The sequence below is a fragment of the Salvia miltiorrhiza genome, chromosome 4 (assembly GCF_028751815.1).
Source record: "Salvia miltiorrhiza cultivar Shanhuang (shh) chromosome 4, IMPLAD_Smil_shh, whole genome shotgun sequence".
Classification (NCBI taxonomy): Eukaryota; Viridiplantae; Streptophyta; class Magnoliopsida; order Lamiales; family Lamiaceae; genus Salvia; species Salvia miltiorrhiza.
The window spans coordinates 35,892,164-35,898,985 of record NC_080390.1 but is presented as its reverse complement, the minus strand read 5'-3'; the positions used below and the strand labels follow the sequence as shown (position 1 = coordinate 35,898,985).

The 6,822-nt window shown below is 36.2% G+C and overlaps 1 long non-coding RNA gene across 1 annotated transcript; it reads left to right on the top strand.

Moving 5' to 3' along the window:
• Positions 1 to 1,383: 1,383 nt before the first annotated feature.
• On the top strand, positions 1,384 to 3,995 carry LOC131021369 (uncharacterized). Its single transcript, XR_009100929.1, has 3 exons — positions 1,384 to 1,533; positions 3,311 to 3,377; positions 3,883 to 3,995. It is a non-coding gene; the product is annotated as an uncharacterized LOC131021369 (long non-coding RNA).
• Positions 3,996 to 6,822: the final 2,827 nt, after the last annotated feature.

Sequence of the window (6,822 nt, the reverse complement as noted above, 5' to 3'; positions counted from 1 at the left end):
CAAGCAACATTTGGAATAATCCAGATGAGGCCTTGTATGGTCGAAAATGTAGTTCACCACTTTACTAAGATGAAGTAAGTGAAAGAAAGTTGTTAGGTCCTAAACTGATCCAACAGATGGTTGAGAAGGTCGACCACATCAAGCAAAGAATCAAAGTTAGAGCTAAAGCTTGAGAGAATTAGAAATTGCTTTAACTACTTGTTGGTTTGAGTTATGAGTTTGAGTTATGAGCTTGAGTATAATAGCATGATTAATGATGAGTTATTAGCATGCTGCAATGAGATATTGTACGATATGTTGAGTTGTTTTGTGACGCGAGTTTTGCTCACGCAACCTGAATGGTACTTGAGAAGGTATCATGAGCCATAGTATTTGGAGATGGCTTTGAGAGAGAATTGTTGAGTTGTCTTACTGAGTCACGATGATTTAGATGAAGGAATCTAATGTCATTGTTAAGAGAGACCTCAGATGATGCTAAATCATAAAATTCGGCAATTGAGTAATAAGTCGATTGCATTGGATAAGGTCCAATGGAGATATGATAGTTAGAAAGAAGTGGAAAGAGAGCTTGAGGATAAGATGTGAGAGAAGTGTCCGAAACATTTACAGGAGGTACAAATTTCGGGACGAAATTTATTTTAAGGGGGAGGGTATGTAATACCCGGGCTTTTGATGAAGTGTTTAATTGCTTGAGTTTGAGTAATTAGGGTTTAGATCCATTGTTTGATTTACTTTGTAAATATATGAGGAATTATATGAAGTTTTCTTGTTATTTTTAAGATGTTGAGATGTTATTTTGATGATGTGAGAATGACGTGGGATTTTATATCCGTAGTTGAGTTTGAGTATTTGAATAATTCGTGATAATTATTTGAATGAAAACGATGAACTCAGAAGTGAAATCTGAGTCCGTTAAGACGTTTTTGAAATTTTTGACTTTTTGACGATGAATAGTAAAATTCGGCTATTTCGTCTTTTTGTCGACTTTCAAAATCTTACGTGCACGTCGTCGAGAAATATTCTTAGTTTTTTCGATACGAGTCCAATAATGAAAGTTTTTATTTATATTTTTTTTGGACGACGAGTGAATAGTAAACCGAGATTTCTCGATAAACGAACCGAGCTCGTTTATCAGAATTTTGAGAACGAGTTTGCGTTTTCTATATTTATATAGAATAACGAGTGTAATGAAAGTGAGTAGGAGTTAAGAGGGCGAGTAACGAAGAATATGGGTAGTTAGTCGTTAAAACGAGACGAAACGAGATATTTAACGACTAAGTGGGATAATATACTATCTACCCTACCCTACCCTAACCACTCCACCAACCACCCAACCCCACCCACTCACACTTTATTTGGCTAATTTTCAGCCCACAAACACTCCACTCACGCAGCACACACACAAACACACTCAACACACACTAAACACACACTTCACGCCACTTCCATTGACGCTTGGTGTTCGAGCTTTCAAGCTCCGATTTGAGTGCCGAGACGAGCCCCGATCATCTTTTCGATCACGTATCTAAGTAGGTAAGATCTCTACCTACGTTTTGATGGTTTTCTTTTCGATTTTCGTCGACGTCGAAAAAAACGTCGATTCTCGACTTTATTTTGAAACGACGTCGGATCGTCGTGAAATTTTAGTATGTTGTTCTTGGGTAGATGTTGAGCATGTTTAATGAAGGGAGTAAGAACGGAACGAACCGTAGCTATGAAACCCATGAGGGCAGCCCCGTTTTTCACATATTAGCTTGTCTTTCGATTTTGTTTGATGGAATTGACTGGGTTTATGAATGTTTATATACTGGAAGCATGCTAATTGATTTAAAATTTATGGATGATAATTGTTGAATGGATGATAATTGTTGAACGAAATTAAAACTGGAATTCTGTCAAAATTTTACAGCAGTTTCAAGCTTATGTTTCGATGAGTTTTCATTGCTTGGTGGCTCTGAAATTTTAGTATGTTTATCTATGATATATGTATTTCGTCGCTGCAAAATTTCATGTCTTTTGGATGATGTTTGCTATTTTAAAGATATTTTGAAAAATCCTTGACAGAATCTGTCAACTGTTGGTAGACTTTACAAAAACGTTTATATCTATTAATCCATGAAGGATTTTGCATCACCGTTTTTTTTAAAACGAAACTAGACTTCAATACCTTTCTAAAAACATAAGATTTCGATTTTTATGACCTCTGAAACAGAGCAGTTTATTATTTCAAAAATGCCCTGTTCTGCTGTCATATTTTTCCAACTGTAAAAGTGTATGAGTTTCATTGTTTATTTGGCAGATCATATGAACGTTTTCTCTTGTAAACTTTTAACCAAATCTTCAAGGATACCTTTAGTTTTGGCTGATTAAATTTGATGAAATTTTATTAAGGTTTGCCTTGGTTTCTAATGGCCTAAACAAAATTGGCAGAAACTGTCAATCTTTGACAGCCTGCACTAAAAGAGCAATATCTCCAAAAACCTTTAACCTTTTTGGTTAATTACCATTTTTAGAGTGAACTACACTTCATGAAGTTTTTGAGATCAATTGGTATGAGAGTTTATGATGATTGAGTTGGTTGTTATGAATTTTTAAAGATGACACAAAAACAGCAAAACTTTCTAGATAACAACTTGATTATATTTGTTTTGATGGATGATACGATATGACTAAATGGTGTGAGTTGTGAGAGTTTTGATTTACGCACATACGTGTTGGTATCTGACACTCGAACAATTGGCTTCGAGTATAAATGATAGTTTATTGATAAAGAGTTTTGATGATTTTGAATTGTTTGGTTTGCGTTGAAAAGATGTCAAGATGTTAAGTTTTGAGTCGAGAGACGAGTTCACATAGTGAGATTCACGCGTTGAAATCTCGTGGCTGACATTATATATGAATAGGTCATGCCGAAATTTTTAATGAATACTTTGATATATCATCAAATAATCATTATAATTTCTAAGTGAAATTAGGATTTGAGCATAGTCAATTCTTGTTGACCCGTGATTCAAATACATGCCTAATGGAAAGTTTAATTTTCTAATTGGTTAATTAGATGAGATGAGAGTGAATAGATCTACTAAGAAAGTAGACTTTTCTATGTGTTAAATATTTCTTTTTAATTGAAGCGCTGCTAATTATAACATAAGGATGTTATAATTAATGAGTAATGACGAGAGATAATAATTGTTATTGATTAACAATCAAGAGAGATGAACATTAGAGATACTAATGTTTCATAAAAGAGATTAGATTATTAATCGAGGTTTCTTTTATAACTTCTCATCAATTCTTCATAACGATGAAGGTCCTTTTGGGAAGTAATGACTTGAGGGAGAGAGTGACGTTACTCATTGATACAGAGACACAACGAGGTGGGCATTACTTTCATATATATCAAATGAGTTTAAATGTTACGTTCAAGCAAGTTATTTCATGACTAAATTAATTGAAGTTATTTCAAATATTGTCTTGCCATAAAATGTTTTAATTTCAGTATGATATCTATCTGATGTGGCTTTTATCATGTAATCGAATTCGGGTCTTGAGCAGTTGATAGCTATCCTGCCAGGGCTAGTGTACACCAGTGACCGTGAGTCATCTAGCGGGTTGGCCGGTCAAGTGACCGTGAGAGGTGGCCACCTCTCCGGCACAAAGTTCCAGATATGATAGATTACAAGAGAACTTAGACTGCAGTCGAACTTTAAGAATCACAAATGAATTTAGTAAGCTTGGGCCTTTTAGCGAAAAACTCCCTTGCTGTACTGTTTATGATGGCATGACAATTTACAGTTTTGAAGCATGTATTTTTATACTTAGGCATACGTGCCCACTGAGTACTTTTGTACTCAAGCCCTGCATATATTTCTAAATGTGCAGGTTGAGCAGCTACCGATGGTGATGAAGTGACGAGCGAGATTCTTTTGCCTTATTATGTATTAATGAACTCTAGGGTTACATGTCTTCATACATCTAATCAGAATCTTATTCCGCTGCGTACTCAGAAGTTTTATGTTATTTTGACTAAGTCGGAGTTATCCAAACTTACTAGTTATTTGAGTCTATACGACTAAACCTCCGTTATATTATAAATATCCCTTTTGTTAACAATGATGAAATGTGATCCTTCCTTGTTTGATTATTCCCCTTTCTACCCCGCTTCTAATCTCCCTCCATTAGTCACGGTTTCCCCGGCTTAATTATCCTTAATTAGGGCCGGTCGTGACAGAGTGGTATCAGAGCAAATCATTTGCTCTGAACCCTAGAGTTAACCAATTTTTCTAGTATGATCACTAGTATGAAAGAGTCAGTCGACAAAAGCTCAGCACTTCATCACATCGTCATGCTCAACTAGAAAGAAGGTGGTAATGATTTTAAAACATTGAGAAGTTCACGTTTTATATGAATGTACTGATGCTTACATTCAAGTTTTATGCTTTATTGATTGATTAGATATCTCAATGAACTTAGATGCGTTAAGAATGCATGATCACTGTTACGAGAAGAACAATAGAAGCTAGAAACTCAGTTATATTTCACTATAGCCATGGTGAAGAGCTAAGAAAGAGGAAGAGAATCCAATGAAAGTAGTGCAAGCGGAGTGCCACGCACGAATCACTGACGCAGGCATTGTTCTTCATTCAGGTTGTTCACGCGAGACGGAACACCTAATCGACTATTGCCTTATTCAATGATAGTTTAAGTATGATATTGCTTATAGCGATGAGTGTGACTTATGTAATCAGTTAGCTAATCCCTAATATGTTGAGACTCACTTCTAGCCTTGATTATCACTAGTTATGGCATGAAGAGAACCTTTATGATTTATGTTCAACCTTTAGAGTTAGACTCGCATCGGGTCATAACGCTTTGTTTAATGATGATATAGTATTGTGACTAGAACTTTCAGCTTGCAATTTCTGATATACGGAACCTTTTACATTACCTATTACATTACACGAGACATGGTTGAGAACCCTTATTGATTATGATCACGTGCTACGAATCCGAAAGACGAGATGGGACATGGATACTAGCAGTTACCAACCATTATGATTGATAAAAGAAAAATCTATGCAAATGCATAAAATGGGATAAATTCCCAAGGATGGTTGCAAGTTTAATAAGAGCTTGAAATGTCGACAACGGTTCGACGATGGGGTTAAGGGATTGAGATTCTAATGAAACCCTAAGAGTGTACTCAAGTTAAGTATACATACCTTACTCTATCAAAGACATCGCCCCAATTACAACATCTCGGGTTAGACGATCAACATAGTGACCAGAATGAAGGCGTCGACTAAAGTCGTTCCATGACTTAGTATTATGTGTAGCGATCCATACTAAATAAGATGCTCAGAGAAGCAACATCTATTTCATTATGAAAGATGTCATGATTCAGAAGGTCCTTCGCAAGGGCACGTTAGTGTATCAATTTACATGGTCACATTTCAAGCGTTATGAGAATGAACGCTCAATGCTAGAAGTAACATATTAAGATCGTTTAGATTGTTGAGTAAGTTTGAAAATTGTTGAAAGGTCTTACTTCACTCATAGAAGATTTTAGGAAATGATGTTGATTATAGAAAATAGACTTCAATCTTGAGAATCTCTAGAACATTCTCAATGATAGATTTTAGATAAAAAAAAAGTGGAGATTTTATAACAGAGGTACCTTTTGCAGCTAGTGATCAAGAATTACCAAGTTCGGAAAAGTATTTCCGAGTGACTGAGAAGTAGTTGTGTCGGACCTGGCCAGTCCACATGGCCAAAATCTCAGTAGTCGTCATATATGGGTCTTTAAACCTATATATTTTAAACCTTCATCTGAAAAGCCAAACGGGTTCAGACTATTAGGTCATTTCGCTTCGACCTTTCAGTCAATTCATTTCTACCCTATGGTTATTCATTTTCAATTGTTTGGCAAATTATTAGAACACTTTGCCTAATTGTCATTTGTGATTTGAATCATTGCGATCTACTAGCTGTTGGTAGATTTTCTGTGACCCAAGGACAAACAGGTACTCATCAGATTAATCAGTCAAACACGTATGCTTCTACTCAAGGGTCAAGCACGTAATGCATGCAGACAATCTCTTATGCATTTAGTAGGACGTTAGTTGTGTATTTCGAAAATGATGATCATTTCGATGCTTTTGTATGCCCCAATGTTGGCTTAGTTACTTTGACTAGTATTAGTAGGGAAACGTTGGTTCATAGGGCATTTCGGACTGAGCTCGTTCATGATAACCTTGCTAGATAGCCAGTTCATCATATATAATGCTTGGATAGATCATCAGATCTATATTCAATTGTTGATGAAATAGTCCTCATTGATACTAATTTCCCATATCTATGTAGCGACCCTATCAGTCTTTTGCGGCAAGTCACTTCCGCTATGTTATTTTTATACTTTCATGAGGAAGAGTATGAGCGAGATTTGAGAATCAAGAAAACGATTTACAGAATCGATGATATGCATATGTGTATTACATTGGTGACTATATGACGACTCATCGGAATGCCAACAAAGCAAAGGCGTCCGAGAGAAGGTGAAAGAATTCCCTGAGATGATGGAAGAGGCCCAGTACCAGGGCTAGAACAAAACATGGCCTCACCACCCATACAACCAGAACATAGAATAGATGAACTATTCCTATAACAAAGTCCACTTGTCTTCAGTAGGACAAGAGATCCAGCCAAGCTGAGACATGTGTGCGAAAGATTTAGTGCATTTTCAGCTTTTTCGCTGCACTGACCAAGAGCGCCTAACTTATGTGTTCTTTTCAGTTGACTGGGTCAGCTGATTTCTGGTGGGAA